At 46.1% G+C, this 14,912-nt stretch overlaps 1 protein-coding gene and 1 long non-coding RNA gene across 2 annotated transcripts in view; one reads left to right on the top strand and one right to left on the bottom strand.

The window, feature by feature from the left end:
- The window catches only part of MYO10 (myosin X), a 236,355-nt gene that overhangs the window by 165,082 nt on the left and 56,361 nt on the right, over positions 1-14,912 (top strand). The window lies entirely within an intron of this gene.
- Positions 4,814-5,586, bottom strand: LOC144238370 (uncharacterized). Its single transcript, XR_013337096.1, has 2 exons — positions 5,486-5,586; positions 4,814-5,061 (listed from the first exon to the last, which is right to left on the bottom strand). It is a non-coding gene; the product is annotated as an uncharacterized LOC144238370 (long non-coding RNA).

Genomic DNA, 14,912 nt, shown 5'->3' on the forward strand with positions numbered 1-14,912 from the left:
AGTTGAATATTAACTCTACCGAGGATTGGGTGTCCACATGGAGGAAGTAGCAAAGGCATGAGCAGATCATGTCTTGAATCCTTTCTGTTTCTGCTCATAATCACAGACTGGCCTCAGATGTCAAAACACTGATGAGGGGTGAGGGGGATGCGGAGATAGACCCAGAAGCATTTGCTGAGTGTTCCCCAGAGTATGATAGATCATCGTCATGGCTGTAATCCCAGTGGTTTTCTTGCCCAAATCACAGAACTTAAACTCTAATTCAACACCTGTCCTGCCCAGCCCGGTGACGTAGCAGTCCACTAACCTGGAGCTGTCTCTACGAATTCTGGAGCCAGTGGCATAAGGCCTTCATGATTCTCAGAGAACAAGTTGATTTTGTTGCTGCTTGCTAGTGAATAAGGCAGTCTGTCCTTTAGACAATAAGTTGGTGACCAGATGATAAAATGGGTTACTCAGAGATTTTTGGATTAAAATAATTTGTGAGGATGTGGGGCACCTGTGTGGCTTAGTGAGTTAAGCGTCTCACTTTGGCTTGGGTCACGATCTCTCAGTTTGTGAGTATGAGCCCCACATTGGGTTCTCTCCTGTGAGTACGAAGTGGCTTCAGGTCCTCCGTCTCCCTCTCTCTACTCCTCCCCTGCACATATTCTCTCTCTCTCTCTCAAAAATAAATGAACTTAAAAAATTTTATGAAGATGTATCAGGAGGCCACGTATCATGGTGGACTGAGCGAGGCTTTATAGGAAATACTGTCCTACCACATGTCACTGGTCTATCTTTTAAGTCCTCTGTGCTCTCCTTGATGGAGTGAGGACAGAAGTCACTCCCTCGTAGTTTGATTACAAGGATCGACCGATCATGTCTGTGAAACTCCCAGCTCACACTGGCACACGGTGGTCACGGGGAGTCTGTGCTGGCTAGTACGTAATTATTCTGTCTGTCATGGGAAGAGGTAACATATGTCTCTTGGAAGAGACCATCGATGGTAATTGTGTGGCTGTCCCGGCAATAGAGATGTTCATTTCCTCTCATGACCTGTCCTTTGTATTTTTAAATGTTTGTTTATTTATTTATTTTGGGAGAGAAAGCATGATCAAGGGAGAGGCGGGGGGTGTTGGGTGTGGAGAGAGAACCCCAAGCAGGCTCCACACTGTCAGAGCAGAGCCTGACTCAGGGCTCGATCTCACGAACCATGAGGTCATGGCTTGAGCCGAAATCAAGAGTTGGACACTTAACCGCCTGAGTCAGCCACGCTCCCTCACCTGTCCTTTGTGTCTGTTCACCACTTACTGAAGTTGGCAACGCACCCTCGAATAGAATTTATAAAGGACATAAGTTCACTTTAAGGCAAATGTAGAAAAAGACGCGTTGGTGGGAAAAGTATTCTTAGAACCCTGAAAACTATTCTTTAAATCCGGATCTGAGGAAGGCTGTTAAAGTGAATGGGATCGCTAAAAGAATTGGATGAATGTGTTCTTCTGAGGAGAGGTGAAAAGAAAAGAACGTTTTGTTGTCATACATGTTTTCTTGTGTCTTTCTCGGATTTAGGAACGGGTTTGTTCTCTGTACATATCACTTTTATTTCTCTACCCTGTTGCTTAGTTAGTGGACTAGTGTTCAACCTAAAACTCTCTTTCATGTGGATTCTCAGCCATCAGTGTCTCGAAGCGAAGTGCCAGGCTTCGGACGAGGCAGGGAAGCCCATCACACATTAGGTTCTTTCCCCATTTGGGGGGGCAGTGGGGGGGGGGGGGGGGGGCCNAGCCTCTTGAGTGGAACAGCGCAGAAGCCTGGCCCTGGGTCTGGCTGCTGCCGTGTTTGGGACGAGGCCCCGGGGATGGGAATAACCTGGCCTTTGAGCATTGCCTGACCTCTTGTTACCTAGCAACTCCTGACTGCTCAGTGGAATATTTTGTGGGGCTCCTAATTTATACTTAACAGATATTGGCTGTGTTTAAGGCTGGCTGATTTCCCATTATGACTTGCAAACAGCCACTTTAATACATGAATAAGCCAGAGAAAGGACTCCTAGGAAGCTGGGCTCACCAGCACCCCCTTCTCACCAGGCCTTCATTTTCCTTCTAGAAAGTAAGTAGAATTTACCAGAACTTGCAAATGCATGAGCATTTTTTTCAGGGCAGGCTGCACAAAACCGTTTTCAAGTAAAATTCTTTTCTGTTAACACTTTTCCCTGATATCCCGGCCGATGTTCATGGATGTTTGCAAGTCCGCTACGTCTGTTATAAGGAGGAACTCCTTCCTTAGCTATATTGTGTTAAGCAAATGTACACTGGTTACTTTGTCTCTGCTTCTTCCTGGGAAAGTGAGGTGATGGCCTGATTCTCACACCCTTCCAGCTCTCGCTAATATGAATCCGATGAAATCCTGCTCTAAGGTCAATTGACCTCTCCAATTTGGGGCTCAAATTATTCTGAGCTGCCGTTTTCACTTCCATACTTCTTAGAACCATTCAAACTCTTTATGCCTCTTTTGCTTCTGTTGAGCAGTGGTTTCTCAGAAGCACTTTTCTCCTCTGCGTCCGAACTTAAAAAATAAATTTCTTTTAAACTTAAGTATGGTGATCTTCCAGTGGCTCAGAAGTTTTTTGTTTTTGTCTCTGAAGTTCAATTACCTTTTTAAAAAAATTTTTTTAATGCTTTATTTATTTCTGAGAGAGAGAGACAGAGAGAGGGAGAGGCAGCGTGAGCAGGGGAGGGTCAGAGAGAGAGGGAGACACAGGCTCTGAGCTAGCTCTCAGCACGAAGCCCGACGCGGGGCTTGAACCCACGAACCGTGAGATCATGACCTGAGCTGAAGTCAGACGCTTAGCTGACTGAGCCACCCAGGCGCCCCTGAAGTTCAATTACCTTAAAGCAAGAAACCACAGTGTATTGTCCTGATAATTATCTGTACGGTAATTCATGCTCCCATTGGGGTGTAGCTTAGCACCTGTTGAAGAAGCTTTATAAAAATAACAACTCAGGCCAAGCATTACAGATGTCAGTTTGACAGATTTTCCAGGCTGTGGACCCTGAGGGAGGTGGGACCACTGGGCACCCGTTCCTCTTGTTTTCTTCCCCATCCCTTGCTTTTTTTTACCCCACTCAGCCTCCTTCCCGCATTGGCACAGCCACAGTGATTGTGTAAGTGACCCAGTACGTTCCACGGCTCTTCCAGCATTTTAGTGACTGATGGGCGCCTCCTTGCCAACATCTACAAAGAGAGACAGCTGCCCTCCTAATTTGTATTTCTCGGCATGATTTTTCAGAGCGAGTGTGAATAAAAGGGCCTATGACCTATTCAATATGGTGGACGGAGAAGTTGAAATAGAACAGTGATGAATTGTGTGAGATTGAGTTTTAGTTTAGCAAGATAAAGGGTTTAATTACATTCATTCGATTAAATGGCAACAGATTATACCCAAGAGGGAGGCTGCTTTCTGAGGATTTCCAGATGGGATTTATGCTAAGGGTCGAACCTTCTGGTGTCTTTACTGGGGTCTGTGGTCGATTTAGAACAAACTTGGAGTCTCCGTTTCCACCCCCACCCCGCCGTTTCTCTGTGTTTTTCTGCATCTCCTTCAACACGCGTTAGTTGATTCTCAGGATCGATTTATAGATACAGGTAAACCTCTCATTTTAAATTTATGAGACTTGTTCAGAATTTAAATTTGCCCCTCCAGCCCAGCCTCTCATCCTTCTATTGCTTTTACTCTGTTTAGGGGAATGTGTTTTCTTTTTGTTTCCCAGACCTCAGTCCTTTAGTGTCTCTTTATCTCTCCCATGGGCTCATTCTGGAGTTTCCTTTTTTGCCTCAGCTGGATTCACTGGTGGACCTTAAAATTTTTTCTGATCGGAACACAGCCTACATATTTTAAAAGTGCCCAGATCATAAGTATCCTGCTTGGAATGATCACTGCATGAGTCCAGACATCAAAACAGTGGCCTGTGTAGGGAGGAGAGTGGCTTGGCTATGAACTTGCGGCTTTGGTGTGGTCCCTTGGGTCACTAACCCACCTGCTCCTCTCTGACTCCACTGTGTTGCTGGATGATATCGAGAAATGTGCTCTGATTGGTTTTGGGACATACTTGTTTCCGCCCTGGAGGAAGAGACCTTCCTGCCCTCCAACCTCCCACACTCAGGAACCTGAGGTCAGCCTTCCCGCTCCGTCCCATGACCTCACCTTGTAATCCAACAGAGGACTGAGAACATCTGTCATTAGCCAACTCGCCGCCCTCCTCCACGGTGCCCCGCTCCTCCCTCCCTCCCTCTGTCAGCTTCTCACGATGTTTTGAGTGCTGTGTTTCTAGAACTGCCCTGTCCCAGGCCTCTGGCCTATTTGGCTGCTTCACATGAGGCCACCAACTCGTGGCTCTCACTGTGGCCACAGGCGCTCCGTCCGTGCATTCCGTCTTTGATTCTGACCTAGATTTGAACTCGACCACAGCCCTGTGATGTCCATCTGGCCTTGGCATCACGGACCAGCGCATGGTGTCGGTGCTGACCTCTGCTGTGCTGCTCATGTGCCTTCTGGATGTTGTGAGGTTTACCGTGTTAACCACCATAGCATTTTAAGCTCTACGGCAACCTTGCGTTTCTAGCAGCGATCTTGATCTCGATCTGGAGCCTAAGCCCGTTCCCCACTGGTGCCCCCTCCTTCCCAGGGGGTAATCCTTCCCTTCCTTCCCAAGACTTCTTCCATCTGACCAGAGACCGTACAGGCTTGTCATACACTCGCTACCCCTCCATCTCCCTCTGAAAAAACTTTGACTCTAAAGCAACAAGACACAGAATAGCTCAGCTGACACCATTTCCACATATAAGTATCGCACTTAATAAGCATTTGTTTCGAGGCTGCACAGTGTTGGGGCTTTTGCGTCCATGCACCTGCCGGCCTCAAGGTTGCACAATGGCTGCCACGGGGGCAGCCATCCCGTCTTCACAGCATATCTTCGTTCGGTTCTTTAACGGCTAGTTTTTGAGGGCGTGTTTGTCCCCTCGGGATGCATCTCTGCATAAAGCAAACGAAGACTTTGTCCTCTTAGGGTAAATATTAACCTGTGAAAGGTATCTTCTTAGGAAGGAAAAATCTTCCCAGGAGCCCCTCAGTGGGTTTGCCTCACATCTCTCCCCAGGGCCTGGTTTCGCTGCTTGGTTCCAGGACCAGACAGGGGGTCTGTGGCGGACAGGGGGAGAGTGAGTATCTGGCAGAGTGGACGGGTTTGCCTGGTGGGCTTGGAATGATCTCCTTCCCAGGACGGCTGCCCTGGATACAGTAGGAGTTCCGTTAGCAGAGCAGGGTTGACGGGCCCATCAGAGGAGTGGATAGGATGAAGATGGAAAGATGGAAAAACAAAAATACGTGCAATGTATCTTGTGTACAGTTCAGAGAAGCTTTAGCAGGGATGCGATATCAGATTTTCTGAATAGGCATTTTACACTTGTAATGGATCTGAGGAAGGGATTAGATACATATGCTCACCTGATATATTGAGCCTGACTTGATATTAAACAATGGAAAGGGAAATAAGTCTAGTCCTTAACGCAGAATTAATGTTGTAATAACAGATTTGCGTGCACGTGGTTATCAGGAAATTTCTTAAAAGCGTTACCGCCGTCGACGTTGGAACATTCTAGAACACATTACCCAACACAGTCACCGGAATATTCTATAACAGCACTTCTCCCGCTGTCGCAAAAGAGCAGTTCTTTTTTTCATGATTGCCAATTCGTTGTGGACTGGTAATTTGATGGTGTGTCCGCGTCCTGTTGCTGTAAGGTCCTGAGGGCAGACTCTCGCTTTCGGGGTCCCGCTCCTCAAGGACTGGCCGCTGTCCCCAGCCAGATTCGGAGTGATGCCCTTCTGGTTCTTCCATAAGGAAGAGCAGAGAATCTCACTACAGGTCCTGATGCTTACCAGCCACACCCCCTTAGACAGTCACTCAAGCTGTATTGATTCACTTCTTCACGTATATAAGGAAATCCTATTCCTGGCTCGCCTTTATAGGGTTATGTGAAATCTGATTGGGGCAATGAAAATCTGGGCGGAGTACCCCACATTTTAATATTAAATACCATTATTTGCTGTTTCATTTGTATTGTTTTTTATTTTTATATTTTTAAATTTTTTTAATGTTTTATTTATTTCTGAGAGTGAGAGAGACAGCATGAGCAGGGGAGAGTCAGAGAGCGAGGGAGATACAGAATCTCAAACAGGCTGCAGGCTCTGAGCTGCCTGTCAGCACAGAGCCCGACACAGGGCTCGAACCCACGAACCGGGAGATCATGACCTGAGCTGAAGTCAAATGCTTAACCGACTGAGCCACCCAGGCGCCCCTCTGTTTCACTTTTACTGCACTTGATCTTAGCCAAAAGGCTGAGAAGCGATGTTTCACTTTTAAATCGGAGAGAAAGCCATAGCTTTTTTCTTCAGCCGTAATTAAATACCAGCTCTCCTTTTAACAACCCGGGAGTTTCCCTTTTTGCAGAAACCCGCTGCCTTCTGTCTTCCCCACGTGAGTGGCAGAGCGTGTCCACAGCGAAGCCCCGCGTGCCTTGTCCCCCAAGAGGGGTCTGGTGTGCAGGCCCGAAGGCTGAGAGCTTCCTGCGGCTTTTCCTGGGGATCCACGGCCCAGAGGGAGGCGGAGGTGGGGGGGTCTGTGTCCCGTGTGTGCCGGAAAGGAGGGAAGGAACCCCCACCGTGCGCTGTGTCCTCCATGCGCGGCCCTGGAGAGGAGCAGAAGTCAGAGCAGCAGGTGCAAGGGCTGTTGTGAAAAGCAGGAAAGCGGAAAGGAAGAAGTATGGGAGAAGGAAGCTGTGGAGGAGGGCAGCTTCGCGTTCTCCTAACGCAAGGACCCGTTGGACCCGACGTTAAATGCGAGTGGCTTGCAGGCCGTTTGTGGGGTGGGGAGGCAGGCGTGTGATGGTAGCTAAGATCCAGACGGGTAAGCGTCCTGCAGACTCAGTGAAAGGCAAAAAGTGCTTATTCTGGACCCAGGAGGACTGGCCGGGAGCCGCAGCCTTTCCGAGCATTCACTTGCCAGTTTTGAGGGGAAAAAATAGACCAGAGTGCCCTCTTTCCGGCCAGGCCCATCCAGCTTTAGGACACACTCCCCCTTTTTATTGTTACCATAGGTGCTGGAGGTGCTGGGCTCAGTGGCTTCGCAAAAATAAAACCAACCGAAAGGTCCTAGGAGTCTTCTGGACTGACTTTAGAAACTGCATCTATCAGGAAAAATGAAATCCAAGACATTTTTGTTGTTGTTTGAGAACTGTGTTGCCAGTTGATGCTTTATTTAAAATGAATGGATGTTCGTCGTGTCTAATTTCTTTGGAATCATTAGCCTCCTGGAAACTACTCATGGTGTGTCTTTCACAAGATTCGTGCGTTTTTCATCTTTGAGTAACAGGTACTGTTTCTGGTGAAAACTAATATATTTTATTTTGAGATTTTTTTTATGTTTTATTTGTTTTTGAGAGAGAGATCGTGAGTGAGAGAAGGACAGAGAAAGAGAGAATTGGAAGGAGGCTTCAGGTTCCGAGCTGTCAGCAAAGAGCCCAATGCCAGGCAGTGAGATCATGACCTGAGCTGAAGTTGGACACCCACCCAACTGAGCCACCCAGGCGCCCCTAATATATTTTATTTTGATCTCTATTCAAGCCTTGCATTAAAATAGTCTGACAGCTCATTTATATAAAAGTATGCTCCAGATATCAAATTCAAATAGAATTATGATGTTAAGCCCTGCGCTTTGGCTCCAAGTCCTCAAAGAGTCAGGTTCTGCCTGATTGATTAGAGCCTCCCTGTCCAGTAGAAATAAAATGTGAGTCCTCTAAGTCATTTAAATTTTTCCACTCACCACCTTGAAATATAATGAGAAGTTTGTGTTTGTGAGATTAGTTTTAATAATATACTGTAGCCCAACATAGCCAAAATGTTATTTCAACATGTAATACATGTCAAAATTATTAACGAGGTCTTCTCTAGTCTTTTTTCATATTGATTTTTGGGAAATGGGATATATAATTATGGGCAGACTACATCTCAGTTTTCACCGTTGGACTGGCTTTATTTGCCCGGCTTCCATTCTCTCAGGGGTCGACTGGCGTACTCTTGCTGCAACTGGCAAGGTGGTGAATATTTTAGGCTTTGCCATTGTCATGTGAACATATTCATGGACAATGCGTGGCCGTGTTCCAAGAAACCCGTATTTACAAAAACAGGTGGCAAGCCGGATGTGGCCCGCTGGCCGCAGTTCGCTAAATGCATTGTTTTGTTTGACTTTTAATTTTCAGAAGTTCATTTCTGTTTTGGCATAAAGTCTGCTACCAAGATAGAGCTATTGTGATTAATTTCATTCACGATATTCAGGGAAAATGTACCAGGAAACAAAGGCCATTGTTCAATAATAAAAACTTTCAAACCACAGGAACTCCCCACCCCGCCTCCTGAACTTGCGCCTCGCAGTGCCAGTTAGGGGTTTGTAGTGCTGGCTCGACCCTCCCTGACAGGCTGGCTCTGTCTCAGAGGAGTTTGGTGACTCTTTAGAAGTTGCCCTCTCTGTGCCTTAGGTTATGTGCATCTTTCAAGTGGGGGTGATGATCATCGCTACCTTTTAGAGTTGCTAAAATTAAAAGCGGGCGCCTGGCAGGCTCAGTCGGTAGAGCATGCAACTCTTGATCTTGGGGTTGTGAGTTCGAGTCCCGTGTCGGGTGTAGAGATTACTTAAAAATAAAAGCTTAGGGGCACCTGGGTGGCTCAGTCAGTGGCTGACTTTGGCTCAGGTCATGATCTCATGGTTCATGAGTTCGAGCCCCGCATAGGGCTCTGTGCTGACAGCCCAGCCTGGAGCCTGCTTCAGGTTCTGTGTCTCCCTCTCTCTCTGACACCCCCCCCCCACCCTCACTTTCTCTCTCTATCCCTCTCTCAAAAATAAAGAAACATCAAAAATTTTTAAAATAAAATCTTAAAGGGCGCCTGGGTGGCTCAGTCGGTTAAGCGTCTAACTTCAGTTCACATCATGATGTCACGGTTTGTGAGTTCAAGCCCTGCTTTTCTCTCTCTCTCTCTCTCTCAAAAATTTTTGAATAAAATCTTAAATAAAGTTAGTGTAATACCTGGCACATGGTAAGTTCCTGGTACATTAGCCTTCATTATTGCTACTGCTGTTACTACTAGTATTATTGGTACAGAGAGTAGTATTACTACCATTACCACCATCACCACCACCATTAGGGATTCTTCAGTACAGACCAGAATGGGAACACTTCAACTTGATCGACCACCCACAGAGGATCATAGCAGCTGCTCACGCATCGTCACTTTGGACTTGGACTTGTTGATGATGGCAGGACCCAGGGGACTCTATCACAGAACCTGCCGAGATTCCGATATTAGACGTGGTGCCTGCCCCTCTCCTCTGTCCTGGTAACCACTGTTGGTGTGGCTCCATCACTCGTTCTTTGCACCTGCTTAGGGAACACGCGAATAGCCGCGCTGCCTCGCCGCGTGGTGGAGAAGAACGTGTGCTGTCGTGCACGTGATGTACTTTGGAAGTTGCAGAGTGCTGGGCAAATGTTAGCTAGTCGCGTTTCCTGAGTAGTTGTCTCTCTCTGCCTTATATCACACGTTTAGTTTGATATCATGGGCTGATATAATTCATCAGGAGCTTGGAAGGATGGAGAGAGATGCCTGTAGAACACTTAATTCGTTGGTGGAAACACGGTCCCTGTTCAGGGAGTAGTAGCTGGTATTTTTGCTATTAAATTAGTTTAAGACACAGCCTTTTATCATAACCCATCCCTGTAGATGTCTCTCTGTCCTTTGGACTAGAAATATTGTGAAATGACCCTGTTACATAGTGTGACAGATAAACTCCCAAATTTCCGTGGTTTCCCACACTGGGACATAGAAAACTGACAGAATTAAGTCACTGGAGACTTCGGGTCAGTAATTACTTTCTGGCTGATGGAAACGTCAAACCAGCAGTGACGGTTGGTGTAAACCGGGAGCCGAGGGAGTCCCGCGGTGCGGTCCTGTCTCGGTGATCACGCTTCCTTAGAGCTGGAGGCTGGGCAGGGACGCGGGGTCCTGCAGCGTCACGTGGGAGTGATCACCTTCCAGTTCTCCGTGCGCCTAGCCATTGGCCATCAGCAGTGCAAGACCGCATTCGCCATGGAACAGAGGGACGCTCCAGGGCCAGGGTGGAGGTGCACACCTCCAGGAGACTCGCTCACGTGGAGGCTCTGCTGTTGCCCTTTTTTGTTTCCTTTCATTCAGTAAAAGCTGAATGGAACACCACCAAGAGTAGAAACAACCTAAATGTCCTCCCTTAGGGGGCTGATGAAGTGCCTTCTGGTGCTGCTGCTGTATAGCTGTGGGAAGAGCGTCGGAGACCTGTGTGTCCGAACTGGGATTTCTGTAGGTGAGAAGGACAGAATGCCTTTTTATTTTTTTTAAACACGGTGCGTGTTTACCTGTAAGTGCTTGTAGGTGTGTATATAATGCACACACAGTTGTTAAGTTTATATGTGCATAGAACATACCCAGACAGAGACACAGGATTTTCAGTGTATATCTTCTCTATATTTCTGATTTTAAACAACAGAACCTTTGGGGGCGACTGGGTGGCTCAGTTGGTTAAGTGTTGGACTCTTGATTTCTGCTCAGGTTAGATCTCACAGTTTGTGGGTTCGAGCTCCATGTCAGGCTCTATGCTGACCGCATGGAGCCTGCCTGGGATTATCTCTCTCCTTCTCTCTCTGCCTCTCCCCAACTTGCACATGTGTGCTCTCTCTTTCAAATATAAACTAAAAAAAAAATACAAAACAACCCACCCTTGGATGCATTATTCTGTCATTTAATGATAATGGAGAAAATGAACCTACTTTTTAAAAAAAAAATTGGGGGGGCGCCTGGGTGGCTCAGTCAGCTAAGCGTCCGACTTCGACTCAGGTCACGATCTCATGGTTCGTGGGTTCGAGCCCCGCATCAGGCTCTGTACTGACAGCTAGCTCAGAGCCTGGAGCCTGTTTCAGATTCTGTGTCTCCCTCTCCCTCTGACCCTCCCCTGCTCACGTTGTCTGTCTGTCTGTCTCTCTTTCTCTCTCTCTCTCAGAATTAAATAAAAATAAAATTTAAAAAATTTTAGAAATAAATTATTTTTAAATGTTTCTTTTTAAGAGATGGAGACGGAGTGCAAGTGGGGGAGGGCAGAGAAAGAGGAAGACACAGAATCCAAAGCAGACTCTAGGCTTTGAGCTGTCAGCACAGAGCCTGACCCAGGGCCCGAACTCACAATCCAGGAGATCATGACCTGAGCTGAAGTCAGACACTTAACCGACTAAGCCACCCAGCACCCCAAAATGAACCTATTTTTATCTCCCAATTTATTTTGCATCTGTCCTTAAACTATATTGAAAAGTTACATTATATTTTGCAGCTGAACCATTTCCTATAGAAACACATTCTGGTTATGTCATATAACTGGTTAAAAAAAATAACTGGATGTTGAGCTGTGTTTGGGGCATTTTTTCTTGAAGCACGTTTTGAGGACCGCTTGGACCTCGTGACTGGCAGCCTTTAGTGTGCCAGGTAAGCCAGCAGCAGATCGGATTTTTCAGGGGCCCCTGGGTGGCTCAGATGGTCAAGGGTCCGACTCTGGGTTTCGGTTCAAGTCATGATGTCACGGTTCTGAGTCTGAGCCCCACATTGGGCTCCATACTATCCATGGGGAGCCTGCTTGGGATTCTCTCTCTCCCCCTCCAATTCTCCCCTGTGTGTACTCTCCCTCTCTCTCAAAATAAATAAGCTTTTTAAAAAAAGAGTTTTTCTGCTGTTTTCATAAAAGTAAATCTAGCTGGATAGAATTAGTTTTATTAAGGTTTTCTGGGAAGATTCTCCAACAGTGAGAAACCTGGCTCCAGCCATCTGCCATCCATTTAATTGCACAGTAGTATGAGAATTGTGAACCCATATTCTGAGGGAAGAAACTCCACCAGCTATACTATAGTGCTTATGTGTAGCTCCTTTTTTTTTCTTTTTTGAAAGACCCAGTGCGAGCGGGGGAGGGGCAGAAAGAGAGGGAGACACAGAGTCCTATGTGGGGCTGCAGCTCACAAACGACGAGATCATGACATGAGCTGAAGTCGACACTCAACCTGCTGAGCCACCTACGGGCTCCTGTGTGGCTCCTTCTGCCCTTAGTCTTACAGAGCCCATTTCCAAAGTTCCTTAAAGCCCTTTTCCCCACCTCCCCACCCCCCGCATCCAGTCCTTTGGGGGTTTTGGGTCATGGATTTGTAATACATTTAGATTTTTTTGTGACGGTGTGCATTATTTCCTGGGATTCTCCAAGGTTCACTCCTGTGCTTTAAACTTCTCTGGATTTGGGCTAATATATCATGTCGTGTATCCACCATATACAGTATCATACGGAATAGTTTCACCCTCTAAAATTTGCCTGTGTTTTCCCTGTTCAGCCTTACCCCCTGAGCCCCTGGCTATCTCTAATGTCTATACTGTTTCTCCAGCTTTGCCGTATTCAGAAGTCCTCACAGTTGGAATCAAATAGTATATATGTACACTCGTTTCAGGCTGCGTTCGCATAGCACTATGTATTTAAGGTTCCTCCGTGTCCTGGGGGGCAGCTTGATAGCTCCTTTTTTAAAATCTCTGAATAATATTCCATTGTTTGGATAAATAGAGTTTATTTGTCCATTCACCTTTTGAAGGACATCTTGATTGCCTCTAGATTTTGACAGTTATGGATAAAGCTGTTATAAACATCCACTTGCAGCTTTTGGTGTGTTCAGTTCCGTTGGCTACATCCTTAAGAGAACGATTGCTGGATCATCCAAGACTGTGTTTAGCTTTGTGAGAAACCGTCTTCCAAACCAGCTGAGTGATTTTGCTTCCAACCAGCTATGAATTACCATTCTTGTTCCACATCTTCGCCATCATTGGGACGGCTTTCTGGATTTAATCATTCTAACGGGTTGATCTCGTTGTTTTAATAAGTGTCCTTATATATTCTGGATACATTGTTTTTTCAAATAAGTATTTTAAAAATATTTTCCCAGTGTGCTGCTTGTTTTTCCATTGTCTTAACAAGTGATTTCAGAGAGAACTTAATTGTAATGAAATCCAACTTATCAGTTTTTCCCTTTTGTGTACTGTTTTTTGATAATATTTCTAAGTCCTTGCCAAATAAGTACATTGGAAACTGCTATAAACAGAACCACAATTTTATGTATGTATGTATGTTATGTTTGAGAGAGAGGGGGACACAAAGTGTGAGTAGGGGAGGGGCAGAGAGCATGGGAGACAGGATCCAAAGCAGGGTCCAGTTTCTGCACTGACAGCAGAGAGCCCAATGCAGGGCTTGACCTCAAGAACTGCAAGATCATGACCTGAGTCAAAGTCAGACACCACCGACCGAGCCACCCAGGCTCCCCCACAACTTTGTATATGCAATACAGTAGTATAAGTGTGTACATATCTGATGTGTCCGGTCCAATTTAGTTCTGCATTCATAAAACTCAGCTCCTCCCTTGAAAGAACATCACCTAATGAGGACTTCACACGGATATGTCTAATGGACGTGCAAAAATGCATGCCTTGGGAAGGTGCATGGTCAAGGTCACATCCTAAGGCAGATTACACGTGTGCTACCAAAGGAAAGGGAGGTGACAGATGGTCGCAGTCAGATGCATTAGGAACAGATTTATTTATTGAGGGTGGCATGTTTGAGAGCCTCCTCAGAAATCCATGAAACTCAACACTGAGAGACACCAGTGGTGAGGTTGGCTCCAGTTGAGGAAGACAGGAAGTGATGGTCTTAGTCCAGAAACAGCTAGGGTTCTCCATAATTTGGATAAAATGTAGGGTTTCTGGAGGGGTGTGTTGCCCTGGAGGCAGACTGCAGCCATGTTGTAGGCCCTTGAATGTGAAATGGAAGGCTTCGTCTGGGTTTGGTGTGTGCTGGCCAAAGCAGCTTCCTCGGAAGGATTGTGTGTGTGTGTGTGTGTGTGTGTGTGTGTGTGTGTGTGTGTGTGTGTGTGTGTGTGAGAGATTTGTTCCGGCTTCTCCTTTCCTGTTGAGTAGTTGGGGGTTGCATGGATCTGAGGTGAACACAGCAGCCCCCAGCTGTAACAGGTTGGCTTTTCCTTCTCAGGGTGGTGACTGCGCCTCCCTACTGTGAAGGCTGTGCTTGGTGAGGGAGAACTTTCCATGCTTTCCAATCAGACCTCCAGCAGCCTTAGCCAGTCACGTGACCGTGTTGCTTCCTGTTCCTCACCCGGGAGGGGGGCTGCCTCTTTTACTAGGAGAATTTAGTTTCTGCTTCTTTGCGCAAAACGTGAAAATTAGCAAGTGGGCAACAACTGTGTGTAAAATGTTTAACGGCCCAGGGTGAAAGGACGGATGTAAGTACAAAGAACTTTTGTCGCTAGTTTTATTGGCTTTTGTTTACTGCCTGTTCAAGGTCAGGAAAATTATATTGCTGCTTTAGTAACCGTGCTTTTGAAAACTCTTCAAAGCACGATAAACTTCTGTTCAATATTTATTAACTGCTTTTGAGAATTTGATGGAGCGAACACAGCAAATAAAGCTCAAGAGGCCTTACATCTTTTTTAATTAATTTTTTTGTTAATTAGTAAGGTGAAGGACAGAAGCCCTATTGTAAGACTTTCTCAGTCATTATAGGGCTGGGAATGATATTTTATTAGTGTAACTAATTGACATCGTAAGCTTTTCTGCAATCTCTGATTTTCTAAAGTTGAAGAAGGGTTATCAGAGGTAAGATTTGTTAATGTTTTTAAAAAAATTTTAATGTTTTTATTTATTTTTGAGAGAGAGAGACCGACCGAGCATGAGTGGGGGAGGGACAGAGAGAGGGAGACACACAATC

This window comes from Crocuta crocuta, unplaced genomic scaffold, assembly GCF_008692635.1.
Source record: "Crocuta crocuta isolate KB4526 unplaced genomic scaffold, BGI_CrCroc_1.0 scaffold51, whole genome shotgun sequence".
In the NCBI taxonomy this organism is placed as follows: Eukaryota; Metazoa; Chordata; class Mammalia; order Carnivora; family Hyaenidae; genus Crocuta; species Crocuta crocuta.